Source organism: Lichenostomus cassidix, chromosome 15, assembly GCF_008360975.1.
Source record: "Lichenostomus cassidix isolate B80296 chromosome 15, HeHo_3.0, whole genome shotgun sequence".
NCBI classification, from domain to species: domain Eukaryota; kingdom Metazoa; phylum Chordata; class Aves; order Passeriformes; family Meliphagidae; genus Lichenostomus; species Lichenostomus cassidix.
This window is the reverse complement of record NC_139496.1, coordinates 4,321,952-4,338,876: the sequence shown is the minus strand read 5'-3', so window position 1 is coordinate 4,338,876 and position 16,925 is coordinate 4,321,952. Positions and strand designations below refer to the sequence as shown.

At 47.9% G+C, this 16,925-nt stretch overlaps 1 protein-coding gene across 2 annotated transcripts in view; it reads right to left on the bottom strand.

The window, feature by feature from the left end:
- The window catches only part of KIAA1671 (KIAA1671 ortholog), a 64,376-nt gene extending 52,373 nt beyond the window's left edge, over positions 1-12,003 (bottom strand). Inside the window, exon 1 of one of the 2 annotated variants that reach the window (XM_085075678.1) lies at positions 11,729-12,003. The gene's annotated coding sequence lies outside the window, so the exon portion shown is untranslated. The remainder of the gene's footprint in view (positions 1-11,728) is intronic. The other variant, XM_085075677.1, reaches the window with a different exon arrangement.
- Positions 12,004-16,925: the final 4,922 nt, after the last annotated feature.

Genomic DNA, 16,925 nt, shown 5'->3' with positions numbered 1-16,925 from the left:
TGTTCAACAGCTTTGGATTTGGCTGCTAATGACACATTTTCTGTCAAAACAGACAGCCAATACTGTGGCACAGCAATTTCTCCATTCAGTCCATCATTCCACCTTTCAGATATTTGATTAGTCAGAGCATAAGCACGTAGTCAAGCTCAGTCAACAAGCAACTACACTCAAGCCCAAAATACTTGTACCAGGCACTGCTCTGGAAACGAACTGCAGCTTCATGGGAGAAAGACACTGATAAAACAGGGGGTTGGACCAGGTGGTTCCCAGGAACAGATTATTCTGTTCCGTGAACAAATGAACAACTTCAACGCCTGCTCCTCTCAGCCGTGGCAACCTCTGCCCTGAGGATCAAACCTGCAAAGCCGCAGCATGGCAGTGCAGAGCTGGAGATAAGGTTATCTCCCTGGTACTGCTGCAAGAGACAAGCAAGCACTGGGACAACAGACTGGCAGAGCTGGCAATAATAAACAACACAATTCCATCTCCCAGGCAGCACCTCCATGCCCAGATCTACAGCAGCAACTCAACTGCTTCACAGAAAAGATGACCTAAATTCGAACAAGAAAACTATTAACAGTCTTAAACTGGATTAATTTGACTCCAGTTGTGTCTTTCAGGATACTGATGGAGGCATTAAAATCATTCAGATCAAAGAGGTACAACTCTCAGATTTACAATTTTCACTCCCGGCCCATAAGCACTGAAAAACACTGGACTAAGGAGAGACGGGTGGATTTATTCTGAGTCAAATAAAATATTGCTATAAAAGCCAATACTTGGTGGCATTTATCATTCCCTGGGCCAAAATCCCTTATGTCACCCTCTGCTCTACAGCACACTGACATACAGAGACACGGATCTTTTTGCCTCTGGGGTTGTTCCCGATGTTCCAACAGCTCTTTGATCTCTTCCTTGTGTACTGAAGCTGGCAGAAACTCGGGTAGGACACGGTGCTGCAGCAGGGTGCTGCCTCCAGCCAGGCATCAAGAAACTGCCCTGAGCTGCACACCCAGAAAAAACCTGCTCTGTCAACAATACCTGACGTGCCAGAGGAGCTACTGCTGCTGCTGCCTTGATAAAGCTCCTCTTTTTCCTTCAGTGGGCACATCTGGCTTTTCACATATGCAGGAAATAGGTTTTTCCCCCCACAGAAATGCAAATGCCCATCTCAGAAGCACTGGCTGGGTCTTGCCAGCTTGTACACGTGTTCCTTTGGTTGCCTGTGAGCAGGGCATTGTTATCAGCAATCCACAAAGGAGCTTCCTCTTCCCCCAAAGCCCCACGAATGGAACAGAGCACAGAGGGTTGTGTGTGACTGTGAGGAGTCAGAGCAGTGATGCTGCATTTCTCCCTGTTTCTGAACAAAAGGATGTTTAAGCCAAGAACTCTGACAGCAACAAGCCTGCACATGCATTGTACACTACCTTGTTCTTCAGAAACACAACATTATTCAGCAAAATCAAGGCCTGTAATGAATTATTAATAACACACACACTATCTAGAAGCTTTATGAGTACTAAATAATCCCCTTCACCTCCCTACATGCTTGAGAAACCACAGAAAGGGAAAAAAGATGCCTAGTAATTGAAAGACAACAGTTCAGGCAATAAAAACATTAACATATTTATTGAAGGGGGTGAAAGAAAAAGAAATAGCTGAAGTAGGAAAAACTAGCTCTGAAATCCAAACAGAGGATGAAATCCAAACAGGCACTGGGAACCTGGGAGTGCCTGGATATGCACAAGCACTGGTGTAGAACATCCCCACATCCAGCACAGGGACAGGGAGGCCCAGGGAACCCCAGGGGCTGCTCAAACCACACTCACAGCTTTGGCACAGAAGGGTATTTTTAACCACAAGTGAACCCTGGGGGCTTTTTAACTTTCTAGACCATAGAAGCACTTTAACAGAAGAGTAACATGAAAGCACTTGAAACTCATGGTCCAATGTAGAGATCGCCTACATTTTAAGGCAGGATAATAATGAATAGCTGACACAGGCATATTTTGCAGCTCACAAAAATTAGGAGGAATGAAAGCTCAGAGGTTTGTCCTCACCAGTTCATCCAGACCTGAGCAGCTCAGCATGAGCATTCACTTGCCCATGAGCAGCCAGACCAAGAAGCTTCCCTCAAATCACCCCCACACCACAATCACAGCAGCCCTGGCACCTGATCCCAGTTTCTCAGGACATATCCAAAGAAGGGATTTAGTAACCTGAGAATGATCTCACAGTGAGTTTAGAAACACCTTTCCAAAGTTATCACAAAGAAGGATCCTTTGACTGAAATCTGACTCAAAAGAAAACCAGGATACACCAAGTTCTCCCAGTTGCCCACCTCTGTTCATGCCTGGCCCCACAAAGCCATACAGTGAAGCATGACCAGCTGATCCCAGTATGGTCACTGTTAACACCACTGGATGCCTCTGGAAGGCACAAGACCTTCACCAGCCCCAAGAGGGACAGTAAATCCTGCGACTACTGAGAAATCTGCTGAGCCAACGCCCTCGTTGGCCTTTTTGTTACAGATCTGCAAGTTCAAAGGGTGGCATAAAGCTGTCATAAAAAAAGATAACTGGCACTGCATCCAGAACTGCTGCAGGAGGAATCCCACCTGAGCCAAATCAGTTCCAGAACAGGAGCCATGCCAATCCAAGCAGCTGAATGTGAAGTGGCAAAGTTGGAAAGGAAATTAAATATCCACACATCCCAACATCTTTCATGATGGTGCAGGATTCTTCAGAAGTGACTTAGGCACAAAATCTAATGTAATTTCATTTCCCAGTAATCTATAGCTTTGAGACTGATGGGAGATACCTGCTCAGTGAAGAAGATTGGGCAATTTTTTCATTTTGTTTCATCACATATGAATCAACCAGCAAACCACAGACAAAAAGTCCATGTGAACTACCAGACACAAACTCTGCCCTCTAAGTGCCCCAATCAGCCTGATGAGTTCTCCTCCCCAAAGTCATCAGGTTCAAGAGCCAAAGTGTTCAAAAATCAGGATGAGCAAAAAGCAGACAGACAGGATGGAAGAGCTCTGCCTGACCAAACCTGCCCAGTGCTCAGGCAGTGTGTGGCCTGTTGGCTCTGCAGCAAAGTGATAAACGCCACAGATTCTGAGGTCTAATAAAAGCCAGTCCAACCTACTACAAACACTGTCTTGCACATTGGTTAAGAGCCAATATTGGTTAAACAGTTATAAACAACCTTCTGTTAATTATATATTTTAAAATATACACTCATGCCTTAACAAGTTTTTTATTCCAGCCTTCTGTCCAGATGTGAGCAGGAGCAGAGCCATTGGATCAGCCAGGGGCAGTGTCTGCAGACAAGTCGTGGTGCTGACTTTGTGAGCAGCTACAACCCCAGGCTCTGGGGGCTCAGCTCAAGTCCAGATTTCCAGGGTTATTAGACAGGATGTGACAGACAAGAGAGCACAACCATTTCTAGAGTCAAAGTGAACAAAGATGGCAAGAACTTTGAGGTTAAAGTAACCATTTCAGCATTTTAGAAGTGTGCAAATCTGGAATAGAACTTGTTAAATTAACAATAAAACAAACTCAATGGAACAAATACAAGAATTTTGGATATAATCTGAAAAAGATACTAACCTGCTCCCTAGAGAGCCATGCTTGTGAAAACACCACCTTATCCAGCCATAAATCTACAGCACCGAAAAACCTGGATTCCAGATTCACTCCTTTCTACATTGTGTGCAACAGTCCAGTATTAACATGACACTCTGTGTGATCATTGCTTTAAACATTTATCACACACATGCAGCACAAATAATCTCTGAAGATACTACACGTGCTGGTGTAGGAGCAACACTAATACACATTCCCAGTATTTAAGAGCTAATAAGAGAGAAAAGGCTCAATACTGCTTGTCAGAGGTGTCACTACTGGGACCTAAGTTACACAAGTGCTTCAATAAAGTGCCTTTGGGAGAGGAAAACATGTATTTCATCTTAAGGCTTCAGCCTCTCCAGCATCTCCTTAGACTTCTTCCTCATGCATGAGCACCAACATGAGTGACACTATTTAATCAAATATTTCACATGAACAGATTCAGACTGAGATCTCCAGACACATTTCCTGCATGTGACTACAACACAGGCTACAAGAAAACCTCTCCCTGTCCAAAACTAACCCTCTGCGCTCCGAGCACAGGGAAGAGGCTCCCATGGAATCTGCAAGCACTGCAGAAGCAAAAGGAAGCACAATTCCAATATGTTTAACGACTGAATTAGCATAATGCTCACGAGGCAGAAAGCAGCCTCCCTGACCTTCTTGAAATGCTGACCTGTAACTATTGATGAGCATTTCCGATGGGCGCTGTGATTCACCCTGCTGAGGAAGGAGACAAGGAAACATCACTGCCCTGTCGAGTGAGAGCAGGTCAGACACATGGAAACCTCTCCAGCAGCCTCTCACATCCACACAGGAATAGTGACTAAAACTACTTAGGAGAGTAAAAAAGACCTGAAGTGGTATTGGAAACTCTGCTGTAATCAGAGTGATTCATTTAATCTCTCCTTTGCAGGCAGCAGCCACAGAGCTGCAGTGATTTAATTATTTTTTTTTAAATATTCATTTTGTGAAGAACATTAACTGAACATTATGATGACTCGTAAGAATTATGATACGTAAATCCAGACGTTTTAGAAATACTTAATACCACTTGGATAAATGAAGCTATCTATTACAGAGTCACAGACAGGTTGGAAGGAACCCTAAAGCTCATCTCATTCCAACCCCTGCCATGGGCAAGGACACCTTCCACAAACCAGGATGCTCCAAGCCCTGTCCCACCTGGCCTCAAACACTTCCAGGGATAGGGCAGCCACAGCTTCTCTTGGACATAACTGTTACTGCAGCCTCAAACAAGCAAAAAAACCCCACTGCATCATGTTTACAGCAGGATGGCATTTAGATAACTCTGCAACCATCATGTTGCTGAAAACATTCTGATGGCAGATTACACTAATATTTGACATTCAATAGTGCCAATACAGTAAGACACTGTTTGACAACAATAACAACAGTGACATTTCTGTAAGGTCCCTCAGTTAGGGAGCGAGCCAGCCGTGCTGCTCAGCTTCAGCAGAAAGGCCTGTTGTGCTCGTTTGGGTCAATGAAGAATTCCCAGTGTTCTCATGAAATATCAAACAGTTCCAGTGGCCAGAAATTCCAACTCTGTTTAAAACACATCCTGGCTTTGCTGGGCCGAAAGCTTTCGTTATGGATGAGGCAGCTTTGTCCATGGAAAGCCTTGTATGGTTGAACATATTCCCAGCAGATAAACATCCCTCCTAAATGTTGGCACAACTCCCTCCCTGCTAGGAGCCTCCAGTGCTACGGCTGCACTGAGACAGCCAGGCTTAGCAAGGGCTGAAGGCTGAGCTCATTAAAAGAGCAGAGTAAAGACAAACTTAAAATTCCGCTCCTGTTTGTGCCTTTCAAAGTCTCATCGACACTGGGAAATAATGATCGCCCTCATTTTACAACAGCAGGAATAACCAGTTTTAGAACTTGACGTTTATTAACATCACTTGTTGAAAGGCACTGAAAGCACATATTTAACCAATAGTGGGATTACAAAAACAGTCACTAGGAAAATATAAACAGCAGAGGCTGCTGTGTATGGCAACAATGTTGCTTGCAGCACTAAAAGCACACACAAATCCTCCTATTTTCATGCATTTCACTAAAACACTGGCAGCTTCCTACCCTCGGAAATTACAAGGGGTATAAATTGTTTGTAATTACCAAAATCAAAGAAAAACTAACCAAGTACAGCCTGAGCATCTTCACTTCTTCACCTCCTCCCCAGTGCATTAAATCCACATAGTTTGGATTCAAACAAAATGCAGCTAACTTCTTTTTCTTCCATCTTTGCCATCCATCTCCACTGCATCCAAGCGCTGCTCCGTTTGGAGCACAGGCACTTCCCAGAGCTCTGCGCAGGAACTGGGTCAAGCCCGGAGCTGGAGTTAACAGCCCACTCGGCTCCTGGCGATTCCCAGCCCCCAACCAAATGAAAGGGGTGTTTTGACCTGGAAACAAGCCTCAGATCTCCTCCCTTCCCACATTAAAGCTCATCTAATTGTGTACAGTAAGACAAGCCTTACTCCAAAGCTGTGGCATCACTCTGGAGCGCACACGCTTCTTCCCTCCGAGTGAAAACTGGGGAGACACCAAACCTCCAGCAACTGAATTATCTTTTTCTGCTCGTTGCACCAGCCTAATGACCATTCTGACTTGTAATTACTACAATAGCAAGAAGCTTTCAGTTCTCGCACTGCTGCAAGACCAACACTATCTCCTTTCAGGCAAGCAGCAGCTTTCCTCCAGCCCAAAACTGGGAGTTTTGGCACTTAATTCTGATAAGAACTTTTAATGAACAGCTCTGTAAGTGGCTTTAGAGGAGCCCAGATCGCCCCCACCCCCAGCATTTAAGTGTGTGCTCATTGGACATGACTCAACCACAAACAAGCAGTGTTTTGGATAATAACCCTCTGTGCCCTGGACTGCTCAAACTGCATCACCACAATCACACAACCCTCAGAAAACATTCATTTCCTCTCCTCAAGCGTGTTTTGCAGAGATGAAGAGCATAAAAAGAAAACTCAACTCCCATTGTCTCAACGTAAGAGCAAGGCATTCAGGAACTGCAAAAATATGTATTAATGATCTCCTATTTATACAGATGCACTGAAAAATATCCCCGAGCTGTTTGAAAGCTTCTTTGTTTGCAAAAGTTCCAGCATTACATATTCCCAGAACAAACCAAAGACAGTGGGAACCAAGAAAACAAACCTCCTTGATATGGGAAAAGGATCTAAAGATAAAATATGCGTCCATAAACAGCTTAATTTTAATTCTGAATTCTTTAAGCCTAGGCCTGAGGAAAATCACCACCCAGTAGATTTAAATATTCCTCTGTGATCAGATGTTCAGTTCATACCAATCATGAGAATAAAAGGGAAACATTAGGGGTTTTTTTAAGCAATAGTTGCAAATAGATAAAATAGTCACCACATGAAATTTAATGTGTTATGGCAACACTCAATATCCAGGTTTTCGTAAGAATTTGGTTTTCCTGCCAGTTAACAGAACCCAAGACATGGAAAGCCCTCTTCACCCACAGAAGCCTTCTCAAGGCAAACAGTAATTGACTTGCTCTGGTTTACTTGTTATTTTCCTAATTATTCCTGAAACGCAGCTTGAAAAGAATGGCCTGAGAGTTCAGAAGTTCATGCACATCCCTCATTCTTGCTGAGAGTCAGTGAAGGACAAGAGAGCAGGGAACCTCCTTCACCTCTTCTAACCCAGCAAGCAGAGCATCTCCTCGGAATCAGCGCCTTACATCTCGTATCTCACTGGAAACACTCAGGTAACCCAACAGCCAATTCCTGGACGTTTTTAGAAAAAGTCTGTATGTTCAGCTGCCTAGAGCAGGTGCATCTCACGTTTGTCAAGAGAGAAGTCTTCCAGTTAAGCTGTTAAACCCACCAGGTCTGTGGTCACTCTGAGGGCCACGATTAGGATTCAAGACTGGTTGCTGCAGAGAGAATTCCACAGCTCTCCCGTCGCTATTATTCCAGTCTCTATGGCTGTGAGCTCGAGACAACCACTCAGTGGCTTACACTGCAAAGGGACTCTACATTTAAAGAGACTTCTGAAGCAAAAGCAAAAAGCCTGTGGCTTTTGCCCTGCGATGTCTTTGGGCGATTCTTACACACAAAACCAAAAACACACCTAAAAACGTTGCAACATTCCCAGGTTCCAGTCACCCCTGTGCACCAAACACAAAGCAGTGATACAGACTGGGCTCACAGCATCACCACAAGCCTCATGCCTGGGCTTGCAGGATTAGATATTTATTTCAGTCTCGTTTTTCCAAGCAGCCCACAGCACTCAGCAGGATCTCCTGCCCCGTGAATGGCTCCGTAAAGGATTCACTGGAATGGTCCCTTCCTCCCCAAATGCTGCCTGCTACTTGAGAATCAAACAAGGAGCCCCAAAAGCTGCACCTGCCCTAAGAAATAAATTTATAACATAAATGAGCAGAAAGGCTACAGCACTGCACATCTCCCTATGACCAACAGCATCATATGCATTTAGCCAGCTCAGGAAATGAAAGACTTCCAACCTCATGCAAGAAAATGAAAAGAAACAGCTTGGAAATAAGGAAAGAACAATGACATTACACATAAATGGATGCAGAACACTCCAATCTGCACTTAGACACACCCTTTTACTACTCAAATTTTTCACTAACTACCCAGCACACGAGTCAGCATGAGCAACTCATGTGCCAAAGGACACCTTCCCCTGGATAGTGAGCAGTGCCAAGTTATCAACTTCTGTGGAGTATCAATTTGAGAAAACATACCATGGCTTAGAAAAATATCTTGATCTGTGAAACTCCTTTTTAAACACACGAGCAGCCAGGAGAGGAATTCACAACTGTAAGGTGTCCCTAACTGACATGTTCAGGGTAATCCTCTCTGACATGATCCCCATTTGTATCCTTGATCTGCACAGCAACATTCCCCACAAGCAACACTACACCGAAATTTTCAACGCTGTGTGAAGTTTTCTTATCTCTGTTTACAAACACAAGGACAGACAAATCATATCAATTTGATTCTCATGTTACTTGGAAAACCTACCAGAAGGGAGGAAGCTCCACAAGCAACAATCAAACAGAGTAACTCCAGGGAAAGGACTAGGCAGTGAAGAGCAACACATTCCTCACCAGAGACTGAGCTCCTTTCTTACTCTGCAGTAACCAAACACGTGCAAAAGAGAGGGCAGCTGACAGGACTAGTTTCAAAATTATCTAATAGCCAGAGAAACACAAGTGCTGAATGGAGCAGAGTCCAGGACAACACCCAAGCAAAATCACAGAGCTCTGCAAAGAATCCCAGGAGCAGGAATACCTGAGCTCTCCATCCACCCGGGACCTGCTGGTCAGGACTTGCTTCTTTCCCATGTGGTCTGAATGTCACCTTGAGTACATGGGGCAGGAAGGGCTGGTAAACTTACGAAACACAAAGTCTGAAATCCCTGCTTTCAATAAAACCTATTGCCAAGTTGTAACTGGTTTTTCTTTCCTTTGGTAGAAATCGGGCATTTGGGAAGCCTATTGCCACTGCCAGAGGAGTTTGCACACACAAGGGGCTCAATTAACATCCAAGGTGATGGTGCTGCACGTGGCTGAAAACGGAATTTAAAAAAAAAAAAAGAGGAAAGAAAAGAAAAGAATCCTGCAGCTACACAAAGCCTCAGTATGGCACAGGGAAAAACTGCTTTATCATCAGCCATGGAAATTTTCCGAATCCATGGTTATCTCGTCAGTCCAGAGCAGCGTGAGGAGGAGCACAGATGGGTACTGTGCCCTTTCTCCTGCCATAGGAGCGGCAGCTCCAGAACTGCAGCGTGAGCACAACCCTGGGGCTGGGGCTGTGCATGTCCTTTACTGCCACATATAAAATGAGACAGCAAAAAATGACAAGGTATTTGAAGCTGGAAACAGTCCTAGACTTTGCCTCCTTTTAGGGACTTTCCATTCTGTGACACTCTGGAGTGACTTGGTTCTGTGTCTTCTATACATTGGGAAGGAAACATTTAGCTTAGAATTAGCTCAGGGCATTGTCTGAGATGGAGGAAAAGTTTACACACCTATTTTCAATAAACTCTACACCTATCAAAAGGGAATTACAGGCTACAACGTCTATTTAAATAGGATTCCAACCTCCTTAACTACTCTGGAGCACAAAGGCTTTATAGCTTTACTTGCTAATAAATATCCTTGACAATTTTTACCGGAAAAGGCAGAGCACACAGTGAAGAAAATCCTAACCAAAAAAAAAAAAGGGGGGGGAGGGGGAGTTTATAAATTCTTGAAAGATTTTTTTTTTTTTTTTTTTTGAGAAAGTCTTTACCTGGATTAAGCTGCCAGGCAACTTTATTAGCATTTCTGCCACACACTGTCTGCTTCCCTACCACACCCTGCCAACGTCAGAGGAAAACAAAGAAAACTCCCATTTTCATGTGGTTGTTAGAAAGATGCAAATCCTTCTGGTTTGTGGAGGAGAGACAAGGAAAAGAAAATGCCAACAACCTTCAGCTCTGGCAAAAAGTACCTCAGAAGCAGCTGAACAACTTCCCAGTTACCCTGGAAACAGAGTTTACCCCTCAGCAGACGAGAAAAATTGCCTGCAATTACCACCCTGGAGTAAAGCACCAGTTTGGACAAAACACCAATTTCTGTTTGCTGCAGCTCCTTTAATGCGATCCTGGTAATTTATCATGAGCAATATTCGATCTGGAATGGAATTCTATTAAGCAAACCCCAAAGAGTCTGGGAGTTTTATTACCAAACCTGTAGGTATAATCAAAGGTTACAGTATCTCCTAATGGCACAGAAGAGCTCCGCCATCTGCCAAGTGTGATTTCCCCTAATCCCATTCCCCACACACAAATCAGAATCGCCCGGATTACGCCACAGAAATAGAAGTCAAGTCAATACCTGAATCCACGGGATTAATCTCCCACCTCCAGACGGGAGAAAGGCAAGAACGGCAACAATGCTGCAGGCAGGCTCAGGAAGGCAAAGCTTTCCACCCGACTCCGCGCAGCACCACACAGGAAATTCTGGGATTTCACTGATTAGCTTCACCCGTCCAGAATCCCAGTGCTGCTCCCTCCCAAATCCGAGTGCAGAACTCCGTGCAAATTCAGGGAACTGACCTCCACGTGATCTTTTGGACCAGCTATTTCCACCCAGAAGCAGAGCTCCGCATCTCTCCAAACAGATATAAACCGCTTGGATTTGGAGTTAGTAAGGAAAAATGAACAAATGAGCTGCATATCACAAGAACAACACAAATCTGTCCACCCGAGTGCTTCCAAAACAAATATATATGCCCCTAGCAGGGGGGCTGGAATGAGATGAGCTTTAAAATCCTTTCCAGTCCAAACTATCCTCGGATTCTACATACACACGATGCCAACAAGCAAAGCTATGTGCATCTTCAATTAAAAAGAAGCAGCGCGATGACTTTAAACTGGCACTTCGAAGTAATTTTAACGAGCAGATAATATATTTCCCGAAATCCAAGGCATGAAGGAGTCACATACCACTCCCGGGAATGCCTGAATCCCTCCTGCTCTGCCCAAGGAGCAGTCGCCCGGCTGTAAACCAGGGGGGAGAAGAAAGGGGGAGGAATATCTTTATTTGTCCATTTAAGACCTCCAAGCACATTACCATCCCTAATCCAGCGAGGAACAGATAATTGCAACCCCTCGTGGATTACAAAATTACGCTCTAATCCTCAGCACCACCAGCACAACACCATCCACCAAAAACCACCTATAAGCCCTCCCCACCTCCCACGGCTGAATTAGGACCACAGAACGGGGTTTTTTGGAAAGGGGCTTTTCCCCTCTTTTTACCACACGAGCCCTTGGCTCTGACGCAGTGAGAAAGAAGCAGCCAGGAGGTCCGGCAGCAGGGCGAGGGGCCATGCGGGAGCGGAGAGCCCACGGGACTCCCTGCCCGTTCCCCCGGTACCGGCGAGGAGGGCGAAACACCCCAGGAGAAACGGGGAGAGCGTTGCCGTGCCGGCCCTAAGCGTGAGCGAGCGCTGACCGCCTTTGTCCCACCGCCGCCTCGCCCTCCCCGTGGCCTCACCAGCGGCACTTACCCAGCCAAACCACCGGCTGCTCCCTCCGCAAAAGCGGGCGCCGGCACCGCCGCGCCGGGGAAGTTGCTTGAAGTGAAGTTGGGCGCGCAGCGGCCTTTCCCCCGCGGCGGCGGCGGCGGCGAGCGGCGGCCGGGCACGGCCGGGGGCGGGGCGGGCAGGGGGGCCGTCCCTCCGCGCTGCCCCGGAGCGAGGGGCTGCGGGAAGGCGGCGGGAGGGCGGCGGGAGGGCGGCGGGAGGCGGGAATGTCCCGCCCCGGTGCCGGTCCGGCCCCTTCGCCCCGGCGGCCGCGGGGCCCCGCGGGAAGCGCCGCTGTTGCCATGGTTACCGCGCGGTGCGGGCCGTGGGCGGGGCTCCCTCCGCGCACCGCGGTCGCGATTGGCTCCGCCCCGCTCCACCTGCTCCGCTTGAGACGCAGGTTCGAATCCCGGCACCGCCGTCCCGAGGGACAGGGGGTGGGTGTGGGTCGTGTTGGAAAATGTGGGATATGTCAAGCTCATCTGATTGTGTCCAGTTCTAGCCTTCTCAGTACGAATAAAAAAATGGAGTTACTGGGGAGCGTCCAGCAGAGGCCACACAGATAATGAGGGATGTGGAGCATCTCTGCGATGAGGAGACTGCAGGAGCTGGGCTTGGTCAGTGTGGAGAAGGGAAGGCTGAGAGGGAATCTCATTAATCCACACAAACATCTCAAATCGTATGCCAAGAGGATGGTGCCAGACTCTTTTCAGCGGTGCCCGGTGACAAGGAAAAATGAACTAAAACACAAGTTCCACCTCAACATGAGGAAGAACCTCTTTCCATGGAGGGTGGTGGAGGACTGGGACAGCTGCCCAAGGAGGGCGTGGAGTCTCTTTTCCTGGACACATTCCAAACCCACGAGGGTGCAATCCTGTGTCACCTGCTCCAGGTGACCCTGCCTTGGCAGGGGGTTGGACTGGAGGATCTCCAGAGTGCCGTTCCCACCCGAACTGTTCTGTGATTCTATGATTCTAATCAGTGGAACAGGCAGCACTTGCATCCCTTAGTCAAGGACACCCTGAAACAAGCAAGCTTAAAGGACTTCAATTAAGATGTTGATGCATGCTTATGTAAATATTGGTCACTTTCAGCTATATCCTATAGCTGAAGTATGTTTGTTATAACACTGAAAATCACACCTACGGGTCAAAAAGACCTTGCCTAGATGGAGACCCTTCCCCTGAGCATGAGTAGCAACTCATATGGAACTTACTGACCAATCCTAATAAAGGCTTGTGCTTGGAAAGTTACTAACTCTGAATTTCTGTGTATAAATAATAGCAGCACACAGTGGGGTGTGCTGGATTTGTGGAATACACTGAACACTCAAGCTGAACAACCCTGAAATAATCAAAGTCTCTCTCAAGTTTGTCATTATTGGCTTGTCACACACCATGTAATGAATGCAATTTTGTGGCCACCACTGTCCTTCTGTCACCCTCAGGGCAGTACAGCCATGGAACACATTGCCTCAGAGCAGGGAGAATCAGAAAGAGAACATTTCTCTTCAGACCAGGGAATGTTCCTTCTCAGTGCCCTCCTGAGGAATGGCACTGGAGTCACTGGATCTGCCCACGGGCATCCTCTCCAAGCCACTGCTGTCACAGTGCTGCTTTTTGTCATTACCAAAGGTGTGGTTCCCTGCCGAGCAGTCCAAAGTCGGCTCCGAGGCAAGGCCATGACTCACAGCAGGAGGAAGGAGAGTGTGGATGATGGGCTGGCCATGGGCCAGGGTGATGCCATGGCACAAGGAAAATGCATTTCCATGTCCTCATCCCAGCTCTTGGCAGGACAGGGAAAGACCAGGCAGCAGATCCTGTGTCCCTGCCTTCCATGGGGAACTCACTGATTTGCCTTTAAGCAGCCCATATCTCCTTCTATTGCAGGCATGGGAGTCCTGAGCCAGTGGAGCCACTGGATCTCTCCATGATCCATTCCAAGGAGCCATACAGAGTCACTGTAAATGGCCCTTAGCAGGTGCATGAATGGGGGCAAGAAGAAAGGTTTCAGCAGCAAAAACATCCAGCCCTGAAACAACAGCAGGAATATGGAGCTTGCCTTGCCTCCTCTATCCCCACCCACATCCCATTTAAATTAAGATCCCTTTCCCACAGCTCCCCGCTCCACCACGCTCCCAAATCAGGATAATATAGGTGTTTTCCCCACCTTAGCAACCCTTTTATCTTCACCACACAAAGGGATCCCAATTCCGTGACTCATTTGCCTTTCGCTCTTCCAGAACCCAAGCCATAACCCATCCCCTCAGCCCCATTTCCATGCCAGCACCTTCCCTGCAGCTCCGGCACGGATCAGTGCCTCTGCAAGGAGGGTGTTCCTGCCTCTTACACCTCTTTGAAGCGGTTCTTATTCCACCCATGGCTGGGAACCCCTGCTCCAACACACCGGGCTCTCAGCAGGTTATAGGGAATGAGAAAAGCAGCTGATCAGTTATTCAGGAGCCATTTAATGGCAGCTCCCTCCACAAAAACACCTACACAGCGACAGAGCCAGAGAACGGGCCGCACCAGGCTCCTGAGGCTCCCTAGGTGCATTCAAATGGACACTTCAAGAGAGCAGCCGTGTTCCCAAGGAGCTGCTGTCTTGTTTCCCACTGTGCCTTTGCAAATGCCCGGGGAGATGAGAGCTGGGAGCTTCAAAGTGGCCACAGAAACTCGGGCTGGTTCAAGCAGGAGCAGGCCCGGGGCAGGAGCTGCTCCGGCGGGATGGCAGCGCTGCGGGCATGGAGCAGGCCTGAGCCTGATCTGTGTGGGGCCGCAGGGGATGGATCCTCACCTCTCCCGGCCCTTGCTGCCCTGGGGACACCCTGAACCTGTGGGAAAGGGAATGACTGTAGTGCAGGGCCGGCACAGAGCAGGGGACTGCAGGACTCTGGGACCAGGAGGCAGCACTGAGGAGAAGGGAATCCCTTGGCCATCACAGCCAGCCCTTGCACCCCAGCTCTGGCACCAGGCAGGAGAATTGCCACCCCAGTGACACCCAACTGGTGCCACTCCCTTAGAATCACAGAATTATTTGGGTTGCAAAAGCCCTCCAACACCATCGAGTCCAACTGTTCCCCCAGCACTGCCCAGGCCACACATATCCCCAAGCTTCATCCACATCTGTTAAATGCCTCAAGGAATGGGAATTCCACCATCTCCCTGGGCAGCCTGTTCCAATGCCTGACAGTCCTTTCTATGAAGAAATTCTCCACAATATCCAATCTAAACCTCCCCTGGCACAGCCTGAAGCTGTTTCCTCTTGTTTTGCCCTTATTCCCTGGGAGCAGAGCTCAACCTCCTCCTGGCTGCACTCTCCTGTCAGGAGTTGTGCAGAGCCAGAAGGTTGCCCCTGAGCCTCCTCTTCTCCAGGCTGAGCCTCCCTCAGCTGCTCCTGGTGCTCCAGACCCTTTCCCAGCTCTGGTCCTTTCCCTGGACACACTCCAACACCCCAGTGTGTGTCCTGCAGTGAGCAGAGGGCAAGGACAGGACCTGTCCCCACCTGAGACCCTGCATGAATCTTTCTCCCATTCAGTTTATCAGCACGTTCCAGGGCAGAGCTGACCCCAATAGGGGCAGAGTTAAATGCAGAGCTCTGCTCTCTCACCCCATGTATATGAATTAGGGCTGTAATTCCACCCTGCAGTGTGGATGGCTGCAGTGAACACACACTGCCAGACCCATCTCACAGACATCTGAGCTTTGACCTTCTGGTTTATGACTTCCCTACAGCCGTCAGTGGGATGATATGCAGCAATATACAGTGAAGGAGTGCCTGCACTTGGAAAAGAGTGACAGGCCCCTTATCTGTGAAGTTTCCATTCTTCAGATACAGTTTTCAAACAAAAGGCTCCACTCCTCCGATGAGTAATGGCACTGTTTCTCCTCTCCACCATACAATTAACTTCAAGGCTGGGATTTCTTCAGAATTGAGCTAAGAATGGCACAAACCAGGGAATACCAGTGGATGTTCCATGCATTAGTGGGGCTCTGGTGATTTAGCTCTGGTGATTTAGCTCCTCTCACACAGTCTGTCAGTGCCCTGCAGTGGAGAAATGGGTTAATTGCAAATGGCAGATGTACACTGCCCATGTCATACCTGCTCACCTGAGGGCAGGGATAAACACCAGGGGGGTCCCAGGCAGACCCCCCAACCCCTGCTCTGTCTCACTCCTGTCTCACCCCTGCCTGACTTCAGCAGGTACGACAAGATCCCCTCCTTTGTTCCAGCCAGGAACAATCTCACTCTCTTCCTGCTGAGCCAGTTGCTCCTGTTATGTGAAGAGGTGGAGGTGTATGCAAAAACAGCCTGTCTGGGTCAGGGGATCTTCCAGGGTTCTCCTGCTACCCTTTCCAGGCCCACGTGGGGTTGAAATGCTCTGGCCCTCAGCAGGGAAGCACTTCAGTGTCCTGCATTGCAACCTTCCACCAGGTAACTGCTTCCACAAAAGCCAAAACTATTGGTGACAGGTCAGGATGAGCCCCAGGAGGAAACAGGAAAGAGTTCCCCACACAACTCAGGCACTGAGCACTGCAGAAAGGTGCTCCACTGCCCACTACATATAATCTGCATACAGGAAAGCAGGAAATCCTCCCACTCCCCATCACCACCACAGCAGCTGTCCTTAAAAGCTCCTTTCCCACCTCTTCATGCTCTTCCACCATGGAAATCAGTGCAGAGCTGCACAGAGAGGGCATAGCTGTGGCACTGCTGTCCTAGTAAAACTCCACTGGCCATGGGACCCCATTGCTGCCTCTCCCATCCTCAAGCTTGATACAGGAGCCAGGCTGGGAGAAAGAATGCAGGAGAGAGAGCTCTGATTTAAAGGGAGGAGTCTGTAAAACACACAGTTCAATGTCTTTGCCCATTACTCATGTCCTTGTGAAGGGTGAGCTCTGCCAGGTCCTGGAAAGGGTATCACCCCTCCAAGGGGGCACAGGACGTGTGGCATTACACCATGGTGTCCCCACAATATTTCTTCCTGCAGAGAGGAGAAATTTGGGAAGGCAGAGACTGTCAAACCTCAGCTGCTGAAAGCAGCCATAGCCAAGAAATCCTTGACTAAAAAACAAGAATAATTGAGCATCAAATTTGTATGTATAATGCTCTCCAGTAGGAAGGAGTTGTTAGATTGCACCGTCACGGAGGTTTCAGTGCAACAGAGGGAAGAACCAGTGGG